Source organism: Myotis myotis, unplaced genomic scaffold (assembly GCF_014108235.1).
Source record: "Myotis myotis isolate mMyoMyo1 unplaced genomic scaffold, mMyoMyo1.p scaffold_m19_p_1, whole genome shotgun sequence".
NCBI classification, from domain to species: Eukaryota; Metazoa; Chordata; class Mammalia; order Chiroptera; family Vespertilionidae; genus Myotis; species Myotis myotis.
Genome location: NW_023416313.1, coordinates 46,885,592 through 46,897,852, shown reverse-complemented (window position 1 = coordinate 46,897,852; position 12,261 = coordinate 46,885,592). Strand labels below are relative to the sequence as shown.

At 36.5% G+C, this 12,261-nt stretch overlaps 1 protein-coding gene across 9 annotated transcripts in view; it reads left to right on the top strand.

The window, feature by feature from the left end:
- ANKRD17 (ankyrin repeat domain 17) overlaps positions 1–12,261 on the top strand; it is a 174,475-nt gene that overhangs the window by 39,507 nt on the left and 122,707 nt on the right. Inside the window, exon 2 of one of the 9 annotated variants that reach the window (XM_036336003.1) lies at positions 11,256–11,379. The exons of the other annotated variants lie outside the window; for them this stretch is intronic. The gene's annotated coding sequence lies outside the window, so the exon portion shown is untranslated. The remainder of the gene's footprint in view (positions 1–11,255; positions 11,380–12,261) is intronic. 9 annotated transcript variants of the gene reach the window in all.

The window sequence follows — 12,261 nt, the reverse complement described above, 5'->3', positions numbered from 1 at the left end:
AGAAATTATCACAAATATTCCTGTTTTTTAAATTCAGAATGCTTTGTTCAGGGTATAACATTTGATACCATGTTTGCTTTAAAAGGGAGCAATTTTTATGAAAATAAAAATATTTACAATTGAGAGTGACAACTCTCATGCCAAGTTTTGTTCCTTTGTCGTTGAAGGAAGGGTTTCTGACTTCATCTGTACTTGATTTTACAGGTTGTAATATCCTATATAATAAAAGACTAAGATGCTAATTGTCCGGTCATCTGGTTGGCCGTTCAACCAATCAAAGCATAATATGCTAATGATATGCTAAGGCCACTCAATCACTTGCTATGACATGCACTGAACATCAGAGGGCAGACAGTTGACTGGTCGATCAATCACTATGACGTGCACTGACCACCAGGGGCCAGACAGTCAACTGGTTGACCAGTCGCTGTGACATGCACTGACCACTAGGGGGCAGACGCTCAACACAGGAGCTGCCCCCTGGTGGTCAGTGTGCTCCCAAAGAGGGAGCACCGCTCAGCCAACAGCTGGGCTCATGGCTGGCAAGTGCAGTGGTGGTGGCAGAAGCCTCTCCCACCTCCAGAGCAGCGCTAAGGATGTCCCCAGGGAGCGAGCCTAAGCTGACAGTTGGACATCCCCTGAGGGCTCCTGGACTGTTAGAGGGTGCAGGCTGGGCTGAGGGACTACCCCTGAGTGCACGAATTTTGTGCACCGGGCCTCTAATAGATTATAAAAGTCTCAAATCTTTACGGTTGCTGTGTAAGAGATACTGTGGGGGGAGGGTTTGGTTGAACCCTTTTTGGTTTATTATGGAACCATGTCTTGACACCAGATGGTTTTTATTTTTTAACTAGTGGCCTGGTGCACAAATTCGTGCACAGTGAAAGAAAATTAATTAAAAGAAATATTTTAATATTGCTAATTGCCCTTTCTCTATAATAGAAGTGTCAACCAAATTCACGATCGACAATGACAGATCGAAACACACGTGTGCGACTGGTGCCAGTGAGAGTTTTATAAGTATCGTGCACGCGCAAGTCAACTGAGCCTTTTATAGATATAGAATAAACTTGCTTAATTAGACCTGCTTTCTGATTTAGCTAAACTTTTTCCATCCCAGTGAAGCACGCCAACTTCTCTTTCAAGTAATTGTCAGCAACACAGCAGTAAATGTCAACATGAAGCAGATTATTATTGTAGACCATGCAGGGAGAACAAAGGGTAAAATATTTAACTGCAGCAGTGTTTGCCTATATTCTGCGCAGTGAGAAAACCTGAAGTCATTCTCAGGGTCCACAATTTCTTTTCAGTCGGGTCAAGTTTCTAAGCCTTCTAAATCTCCGTTTTCTGGCTAATGAAAAAAAAAAAAGGATTCTACCGAGTCTCCTATCTACCTACTCCAGGACTTCTGTGAGGATCAAATGAGATGAGGCACAGGAAAATGCTTCACAGACATTTGGTTAAAGTATAAAATGTTTCCACCTTGCTATAAAGCAAGTTGTGTTCCTGGGCTGAAGAAACTTTAAGGAGGCTAGTCGCTAGGGAGAGTAAGCTGGGCATTGCTATGTGAGGTCATTACCCAGATGGACACTTAGCATATTAACCTTTTATATCTATAGATTAGATTGAAAGAGTCATGAGAATGTTGATGCTTCTTTTTTATTTGTCAGATATTATGGGCTAATGATAAGTAGTGCATTCTAATTCAAACAGGGAAAATCCTCTTGCTATTATTTTAATGATAGTATAAAGTTACTTTCAGTAATGATATAAAATCTCCCTGAAATAGACTCTTTTGACAGATACTTGCTATATTTATTTTTATTCTATAAAATGTATTAGCTTAGGTAATATACGTTATATATTATGTCAGTAAATCTGGATTTTTAATGTTAAAATCCTAAATTTAGTATAACCAAGGTGATATTTTTCACGAGGAAGAGTTAGAGCACCTTTTTGTACATAAGTGTATATATTGATCTAGAGACAGAAAAGTTAGGTAATGTATAAATTATTTGATTGATATAAATAACATTTTCAATTTATTAAAAGGTTTTGGAAAGGTCAGACATTTTGAGTATATTGAATGTTAAAAATTTCACTCCAATACTTAATTAAATACCTTCAATGTTCTAGGCACTTCAAATTCAATGAGATTGAATTTTGCTTCACGAAGGTAAAAGTTCAGAAGACAAAATGTCTACCATTGGTAATGAAACATTCTTGAATTTAGGATGCCTACAGATATGTATATGAGTACTAATATTTTACTTCATTTGTTTATTTGAAGATTTGGAAACCCATGTTTTCAGCATTCTGAATTTATCAACAGACAGATATTTTTCTTTATCTAAGCACCTTTAGGTTATATTTTTTATACTTATATTTTTAAATATGTATTATCATGAATGTTGGGCTATCTAGTAGTTTTCCTGGATCCCATTTTTACCTTTTTATCCTTAAAGATTTTTCTATTAACATTTAAATCAGTATACGAAATATATGTGTATATGTACATATACATACAATACACTCACATATATGCTTACATATTCATGTTCCTTCTATAGTATGCATTATGAATATGTACTCTTATTTGAAAGTGAAGTTTATCCTGGAGGGAGGGGTAGAAGTTGTAACATTAATTTTATACTCCAACTTTAGGGGGAAGTGGGAAAAGTAGTAGAAGACACTTATGATAGCTAATAATCCCTGTAAAGAAGACTATTTTAGTGGATTATGAAGGCTTCAAATGGCTTTTAAAAGGTAGTGAAACTAAACATCTATGAATTAATCTATTACTGTTGTATGAGAGTAAAGGCCAGGTTGCCCAAATGCCACTAGTCCCACATTAATTCATCATAGTTCAGTGGTTAATGCATGTTGTAGAGAATGAGTTAGGAAAGTTAATCTATTATCTGCATGTACGTGCAACAACATATGCACTTTTCCTGGTTCTGAATTGTTAGGAGCTTTGTTCTGACACTTGACCTAAGAACTTATTCTGACGTGAAGTGACTTGATCATGACAAAGTTGGTGATGCAAGAGAGACAATGTTTGCCTCCCACATGTGCCCATACCAGGGCCAGAAATTGAGCCTGCCACTGAGGTACATGCCCTAGACCAGAATTGAACCCACATCCGTTCAGTCCACAGGCCAATGCTCTGACCGCTGAGCCAAACTGGCTAGGGCAATTTTCTAACATCATACATTGGTCATTTGGAAAATACTGGTTTACTTACTGAGTTTCCAATACTGCTGCATTTTATTCTACAATATTTTTTTAAAAAGCATATTTGCTAATATTACCACTGATCTCCTTAGAAAAGTGAAAAACTGGGGAGATGTCACATTCAGTGTCATATATGTTTGCCAAATTTTTAATTTTGTTTTCCATTGATAGTTTATTTAAAAGCACATAAAATACAATCATATATCCTATTTAATTCTGTTGGTAAACATTTACTTTTTAGTGTTTATTTGATTTTCATTGGGATGACAAATAATTTTAACACCCATTTAAATGCCCAATGAAATTTTATCACAGATGACAAAGAGTTGTTCACTTGAAATGACAGGCTCACTTCATTCATTTTGAAAAAAAATGTCTGGCAAGTAAGTCTGAACTCTGTCTTAAGTTAAAATTATATTCCATCAGGAAAAGCTACTGGTTTAGCTCACATTTACACAAGTGTTTTTGTTGCGATAACTACATACTTAGGTAGAAATTTTTTCATTTTGTTACAGAGAATATTAAAAAGTCATGCTCATGATTAAAAATGTAAAAATTCGTATTTTTTACTACTTCATAATGGAACTAGCCATTTCACCCCCTTTTTTTTCTTTTAAATATGAGTGCATGGCAGAGAAGAATGTGATCAGTGTCATGATTTGTATTAAGTGGGCCAGCAGTTTTATCCACCATTACTTTTGTTTCATTAGTGTAAATGTAAACACAGTGAAATGGACAAATGACATTGTAGGATTATAAAAGTGTTTTGACCTCATAGATCCTCTGAAAGAGTTGGGGATCGCCATGATTTCTATCCTTCAACTGCAGTATAGCAGGTTTAAGAAGTGGGAAAAACTTTGTAAAGGAATTTGAATCCTGTTTCTTTTCAGTATACTATCACAGGTGCCTGGTGGTTTTCATAAATCAAGGGTGTGTTTTTTTTTCTCTGAGACTAGTTATCTTTTCTATTGTCTATAAAAATGAACAGTAAGATTCTAATAATGTATATCTTGGTTATCTAAAGACTAAATAAGCTGTTTGTTGCAAATTCTTTTGATTGGTAGCAAAATTGAATTGTTTAAAATCTGTACCTTCTTTTTGTACTTATATTTATATACTCGTGTATATTTGTATTATATTTTTTGCCATAATTTGAGATTGGCATGGAAATCTTGTGTTTCTATAGGAAAAGAAATGTCAGTAAACATCTGCACATCTCTTTCCATTTTTCAAATACTAACCCTTCCCAACTCCAATTTCTAAGCAACTGTTGAGATTAGTGTTAAACTGCTTGTTGGTGTTTTCTGCTGCCTGAATTCCTTGTTTAATCTCTAACTTTTTATCATTTAGCCCCTTCCTCTGAGTTTTGATACCTGCTGCTGAGTTCAGTTTGATTTATTTTTCCTGCTGTAGATTGTCCAGATTCTGATCTTTTACTTAATGTTTGGATATTGTGACCAGCCTAACACAGACCTCATTTGTTGACTTCATTCATCTAACTAGTGTTTATTCTTAGCTGGTTCTAACCTTGAATTTGTTCACTTTCCTAGTCCTTGTCACATGTCTGCATTTGTAGTTTATGCCCTGTCATCATAACAAAGACTAACATATATTTGTATGAAATGTTAAGCAGATTTGAGAAATACAGTTTCTAAATTCTTGTATTTTATAAGGAAATACTATTTAAGATTTTCTAAAAACATGTGCTGGTGTTTTAAATGTTTACACATATGGGAAATTTTTCCTTTTTAATATTTTATCACATTTGTATAATATTTTATCTTATAAAAATATTTTTCTGAGTTTCCTATTGTTTATAGTATTCTTCATGAAATAAATGGAAATAACAGTAGATAGAAAGGTTTCCCTTCTCTAAGACTGTACCCATTTAAAGAACCAAAATATTAACATTAAACCTTCCATGTGTCATTTAATAAATCTTGTCAGGTGGATCATCATTTTACATTTTCTGAATTACAAAGAATATATCTTTCATAAAGTGATAGGTAAGGGAGAATGCTGAATTATGTTGACATTGATTTTTATGATTTTCTAGATCATATTTAATGGGATTCTTTTTTCATTGTTTTGAGCTTTTAGTGTTATTGTATGATCTGCTGTGAATAGTTTTATTCTTCTTGGTGTTTTCAGTGACTTAACATTGTATCTCAAACACAGTAAATGCTTGTTTTTTGTTAATCCTCACACGAGGATATTTTTCCATTGATTTTAGAAAGAGAGGGAGGGATGGAGAGAGAGACAGAGAAATAATTGAAGTGAGAGAGAGAAAATGATTGGTTGCCTCCCATACACGCCTCGCCATCCTGAACCTGCAACCCAGGTATGTGCCCTGGAATGGGAATCTAACCCATGTCTGCTGGTTTTCATTCCTTTTGATGAGAAGTCAGCAATTATTCTTACTTTTCTTCTTTTGTACATAGTGCCTTTTTTCCCCTTCTGGCTTTTTAAAGGTATTTTTATTACTGATTTTCAGTAGTTTTATGGTGACATGCCTTGGTATACATTTTCTTAGGGATTATCCTGTGTGAAGTTTGTTGAGTTTATTGGATTTGCGAGTTTATATTTTTTTGTTTAATTTTGAGAATTTTCAGACATTATTTCTTCAAATATTTTTTCTACTTTTCACCTACTCTCTTCCTGGGATTACAGTTACGCTCGATGTTATTTTCTTTTAAAGGTAATGTTGCCTCTGGACATTTTTTTCTGTCTCTGCTCTCTGTGCTTCTGTTCACATAATTTCTGTGTTCTGTCTCAGGTTCACTGGTTTTCTGCAGTGCCATCCAGTAAATTTTTGGTACCAAAGACTGTATTTTTTCAACTATGAAAATTCTATTTGATGCTTCATTTTTATAGATTTCATTTCTGTCTATATTATGTTCACATTTTTCTTTAAATCTTTGACCATGTTTTAAAGGAGTTTTAAGTCCCCCCCTGGCTGGTGTTACTAACTGGTTAGAGCATTGGCCTACGCACCAGAGGGTGGCGGGTTTGATTCCTGCTCAAGGGCATGTACCAGGGTTAGGGGTTCGCGCTCCGCTCCTGGTCAGAGCTCTTGCAGGAGTCAACCAGTTGATGTCTCTCTCTCCCCCTTCTGATAGACATAATAATATTACGTTGTTGAATGTCTGAGTGTTATTTTCCTTCTTTAAAGAATATTGGGTTCTTTTGTTGTTGTTTTTTGTTTAGCAGTGTGAATCAGCTTCATTCTTTTTAAGCATTCTTTTCTAGGAACCTGTACTGTACAGTTACGTAATCTGCCTATTCTTTTTTTAAAAAAATATATTTTATTGATTTTTTACAGAGAGGAAGGGGGGAGAGGGATAGAGAGTTAGAAACATCGATGAGAGAGAAACATCGATCAGCTGCCTCCTGCACACTCCCCACTGGGGATGTGCCCACAACCAAGGTACATGCCTTTGACCGGAATTGAACCTGGGGCCCTTGAGTCCGAAGGCTGTTGCACTATCCACTGAGCCAAACTGGTTAGGGCTGCCTACTCTTATATGTGGCCTTTCTGGATTCTCTACAAATACTCTCAAGTGTAATCCCTCTTCTCTGGCTGATTTGATCTCCATACATACATCCCAACCCTGTAGGAACTCCAGATAGTTGTTTATCCTATAGTTCCCCAGTAGTTCTTTTCCCAGTTCTTCCCTTCAGTATTCTGGCCCACAGATTTTAGCTTTCTCAGCTCCAGTGTCTGATCTTCATCTCCTGAACAAGTAAGACTTCACTTCTCAGCTATGTTTTCCTCAAATACTGCTGGATATGGCATGCGGATGGGGAAGTAGTAGAGTTTATGTCTTGTTTCTTTTGAGTTGTGTTATCATATACCTGTTTTGCCTGTTATTCATTGTTTGTAAAGAGACAGGAAGCCTAGTTAAGTACCAGTTACTTTGTCATGACCAAACAAGGGCTGGGAAAGTCCAGCCCACAAACCCTATAAGGCCCCGGAAATCATTTGGTCTGGCTCTGCCAAGGATGTAGGGGTAAAATGTTTGACCAAATATAGTGGGAAAATAGACTAAGTTGTGGTAAATTGCAATGAAATATTTTTCATAGCTAATAGAGTTCCACATAGCTAATAGAGCTAAAAAGAGCTCTTATCTTTTTAGTTATAAAGTCATTTCATATCATGTACATGCAGTATGTACTCAGCTTATACAGTATCATGCAGTTCCATTGCAGATGCTCCTACTACAGATGACTGTCAATGTTAACTTTTGAAAGTATACCATGTTTGTTTAGCAGCATCTAATATACTTATGTTTTATGGTGCATTTTAAGGAGGCCTAAACATATTTAGTGAATTTTTTCAAAAATTGCTCTTGGCTATGTTTAGAGGAGTGAATGAATTTTGAAGCAATTTAAAATAAAATGTCTTAGGTTATTATAAATGGCAATCACTCTATTTTTAACTGTAGGGAAGGGATGGAAAACTTTTTAAATTATATACTCTCATAGAAAACTTGGAAAATACAGAGTGGTTCAAAGAAAGTTAAAATGAATGATGCTATATTTTGGTATTTTTCTTTCAGTCCATTCTTTATGCAAATACAGACATATGCTCATTTTAAACATTGGGACCATATCATATATATTAATGTTTTCCCCTCACACATTTATGTTTTCTTTATCATTTAATATTTGGTAGAAATATTAATTTAAATATGTCAAGTTGCTTTTTCGTTTGCTATTATAAATAACTAGAGGCCCAGTGCATGAAATCTGACCCCGGGTGTGGTTCCTAGGCCTGGCTGGCTATCGAAGTGTGTGCGTCTAGTGTGGAAGGACAGGTTCCAGCTGATCTCTGGGCCCTGGGCAGCACCTGGGCCCCTGGGCCCCCATGCACACCCCTCCACCTGAGTCATTGGGCCCCTGCACAGCTCCCTCAGCGCCTGGGAGATGGGCAGTGTCCCCACCCCCTGCCACTGCCGCTGGTCGCCATCTATGGGGCAATCGGTGGGCAATTGGGCCCCCGCTCACACCTACCTTGGCCTGGTGCCACCTGGTCACCTGCTCCACCGTCGCGCCATGGTCCCGCTTTTGTCGGGGCCCACTGGGGCTGGCAGCACCTCCACTGCTGCCCACTGCCAGCACCACGTTGCTGATGCCTACCTACCACGTTCTGCACCGGCCTCTGGTGGTCAGCGCACGTCATAGCGAGCAGTCGAACTCTCTGTCAAACTCATGGGCGAGAGGACAATTTCCATACGAGGCTTTTATTATATAGGATACTGCATTGAGTATTTTTCTGTGTTTTCTCTGGATTTAAAAAAAATTCTAGGAGATTTCTAGGTCAAAGGATATTGATTTTGGAACTTTTTCTGTTAATTACATGAATACATATTTATTGTAAAGATTTTGAAGCATGAAGGAAAAACATGAATGTTTTAATATTTGTATCCCAGTCTTTATGCTCACGTCTAAAATATTTTTACTAGGCTTGAGAATTTGATGTCTTAACTTACTATGTTTTGAAGCATATTTATGTTTTGAACTTTTACTATTTCATTTATGTTTTTGAAAATAACTTTTCTGGTGATTGCACACTATTTTATCTTGAATAATAACTTACTGTGCATTTATATTATTGGATATCTGGATTATTTCCAGTTTTTCTGTTACAAAAATGTTTTTTAAATATCCTTTGGCCATTTTTTTTTTTTTTTTTTAGAGAGAATATGTATTGATGTGAATCTTAGTCAAATGTGATAAAAAAAATTTTTTCTGATTTTATATATCCTTTTTTAAAGGCGTTTTTTAGAATACTTTTATATGAGCATGTCTTTTTCTTTATGATTATTTTCTCTTCTTTTATACTTGGAAAAATCTTTCCCTTCTGGAAATCAGATAATATTAATCTGTTATGTTTTTAATTCAGCCTTGCTAGCATTTATTTTATATTGTAAAACATGATGTGATGAGATAAGATTTTTTTTTTTTTTACTACCTGCCATTATTTAAGCAGATTAACTATTGACATTATAACTTTTATATTCTGGGATATCTGTTCTTTACAGAATTAATTTCTTTTTTAGGATTTACTAGGCCCTATAAATAATCCTTGAGTAAAAACATCAACAAATCTGTAGTTAAATCTGAACATTGTCCCCAAAAGGTATATTTGTATTTGTCATTGCAGTTGTACTCTGATCCAGTGCAACCCCTGAGGGAAAGGAGAAAGTGATGATAGTGGTGGTTGAGTTGGGGACACCTAAAAGGTATAGGTGGATACAAGAGTACAGTTTTATCCATCAGTGCTTAGCATAGTGCTGAGTACATTTGAGGTATTCTGATGTGTTTGTTTAATAACTAAGAAATAGCATGAGGAAAGTTTTCATGTCTTTTATGTGACTTATAAAATGGATTATTTTTTAATATAAACCAATCTAATAGTTAAAATGACTAAATGCCTTTTAATTAAGGGAAGTTATTTTTATCATCATATAATAAACTACTTTCATGATACAGCTATTAATTTTTATCTGTTAAGCATTGGTTTAGCCTTGGTCTTGCATTAGTATTACCTAGGGGGCTTTTAAAAATCCTTTTGCCCAGGCCAGCCACCGTGGTTCAGTGGTTGAGCATTGACCTATGAACCAGGTTGCTGGCTTGAACCCCCTAGTAGGGAGCGTGCAAGAAGCAGCTGATCAATGATTCTCTCTCATCACTGATGTTTCTATCTCTCCCTCTCCATTCCTCTCTGAAATCAATAAAAATATATTTTTTAAAAATCCTAGCCATAACCTGTTTGGCTCAGTCGATAGAGCGTCGGACTATGGACTGAAGGGTCCCAGGTTCGATTCAGGTCAAGGGCATGTACCTTGGTTGTGGGCACATCCCCAGTAGGGAGTGTGCAGGAGGCAGCTGACCAATGTTGCTCTCTCATTGATGTTTCTAACTCTCTATCCCTCTCCCTTCCTCTCTGTAAAAAATCAATAAAATTTATATATTTTAAAAAATACTTATGCCCAAACCAGTACATTAATTTCAGTATAGATACAAAATTTAGAGCCACTGCTCTTAAGACTGTATCAAGAGAATTTAAAGCAATGTGTCCCCAAACTTTCCAAGTGTCTTAGTCAATTTGGGCTGTTAGAACATAGTACCTTAGACTAAGTGGCTTAAAAACAACAGAAATTTATGTCTTATAGTTCTGGAGGCTGTAAGTCTGAGATCTCAGGGTGCCAACATGGTGTTGGGTTTTGGTGAGGACCCCCTTCCAGGTTGTAGACTGCCAACTTCTTGCCTTACGCTCATGTGATGGAGAGCAAAGAGAGGAAGCATGTTCTCTTGTGATTTTTATAAGGGTACTAATTTCATTCATGAGGGCTCTGCCCTCATGACATATAATCCTAATTACTCCCCAAAGGCCCCACCTCTTAATACTATCATATTGAGGAGAGTAGGGTTTCAACATGTGAATTTTGGGGCACACAAACTTTATAACACCAAGGAAGTAAAGTTGCCTCTTTATTAAGAGGCGTGGGGGGATTGGATGAAAAGAAGGTGAAGAGATTAGCTAAAGTCCACATATATAAAACCCATAGACATAGCAACAGTGTGGTGATGGCCACCGGAAAGAGGGGTATGGGGGCTGGGTGGAGGCGGACAAAAGGGGGAAATGGGGACATCGGTAGAAGTATCAACAGTAAAAATAAAGTTTGAATGAATGAATGATAGATTGAATGGAGAAGTAAAAAGCAAGATGGGACATGGAGATATAACCAGAAAACAACTGTAAAATTCTGGTCTATGTGTGATGTCAAATAAAACCAAAGTGTAGAATGAGAAGGGGAAAAACAAAAGCTGAATGGAAGCAGACCTTTGAATTGATCTTTGTAAAAAAATTCTGGTGGGGAGATTCATACAAAAGTCTATCTTGGTGGGCTTATCCCTCCACACCCCCCCCCCCTCAGTATTTAAGTAATCTGGACAAAAATGTTTTTGCTGTCTATTTCAATTTGTAATCCAAACCTGTTTTATTTCTAATGCAGAGTCAGAAGCTCTTCTGTGATTCTCTATTGGGATTCTGAAATTCATGATGGATTTAAAATATAAGTAAATCTCTGTTAGTGCAAGAACATTTTTGGGGTTAATGTTTTTCTAGCTTCTAAAAGGGTATGTACAAAACTGATATAAATTTTCATTGTAATGGTACTCTTCTAGAAGAAAAAGATACACTTCACGGATATACTTGTTATCAGAAACATTTAAAGGAAATAAAAAAATATGGGAGGCATAGAGGTGTAGTTTAGGGTCTCCAAGTAAAGGTCTTGTCATGGTTAAATATATTTAGTGATATATATATAATCATTCCACAAATATTTATTGACTGCCTCTTAGTTGTCCAGCACTGCTCTTGGCTTAGAGAACAGCAGTGAAAAAGACTGATGAAGCTCCTACTTTCATGGAACTTACATTTTAGTTGGAAAGACTGACAATATATAATTAATGTAGAAAATAAATAATATAATTTAATATAGTCATCAGTACTATTGAAAAATCAAAAACAAGTTGATGGTCTGACAAAGGGGAGAAGCTGTTGTTCATAGCGTCAAAAAATACCTCTCTGAGGAATGAAAAAATTTAGGCAGATGGAACTGTAATTGTAAATTTCTGGGGTATGCCTCTAAAGTTAATGTTTTGAAGGGGATTTGAATAGACAGACTTAATGAGGGTATTTTATATAGGATAATCTGAGACATTGTTTTCCTCAGTTAAATAGAGTATTTCTTGCTGCAAGGTGCCTAGTACTGCCTTTCTCTTTGTCTTTTTGTTTCTATTTTCCTCTCTTGTCTCCCTCCTTTCCTGGAAACACACACACACACACTTTTTAGCAGCCTGTGGTCTCCCTCCTCTCCTGCAAGCAAACACACACACAATTTCTCTCTCTCTCTCTCTCTCTCTCTCTCTCCCTCTCTCCCTCTCTCCCTCTCTCCCTCTCTCCCTCTCTCCCTCTCTCCCTCTCCCCCTCTCCCTCTCTCCCTCCCTCCCTCCCTC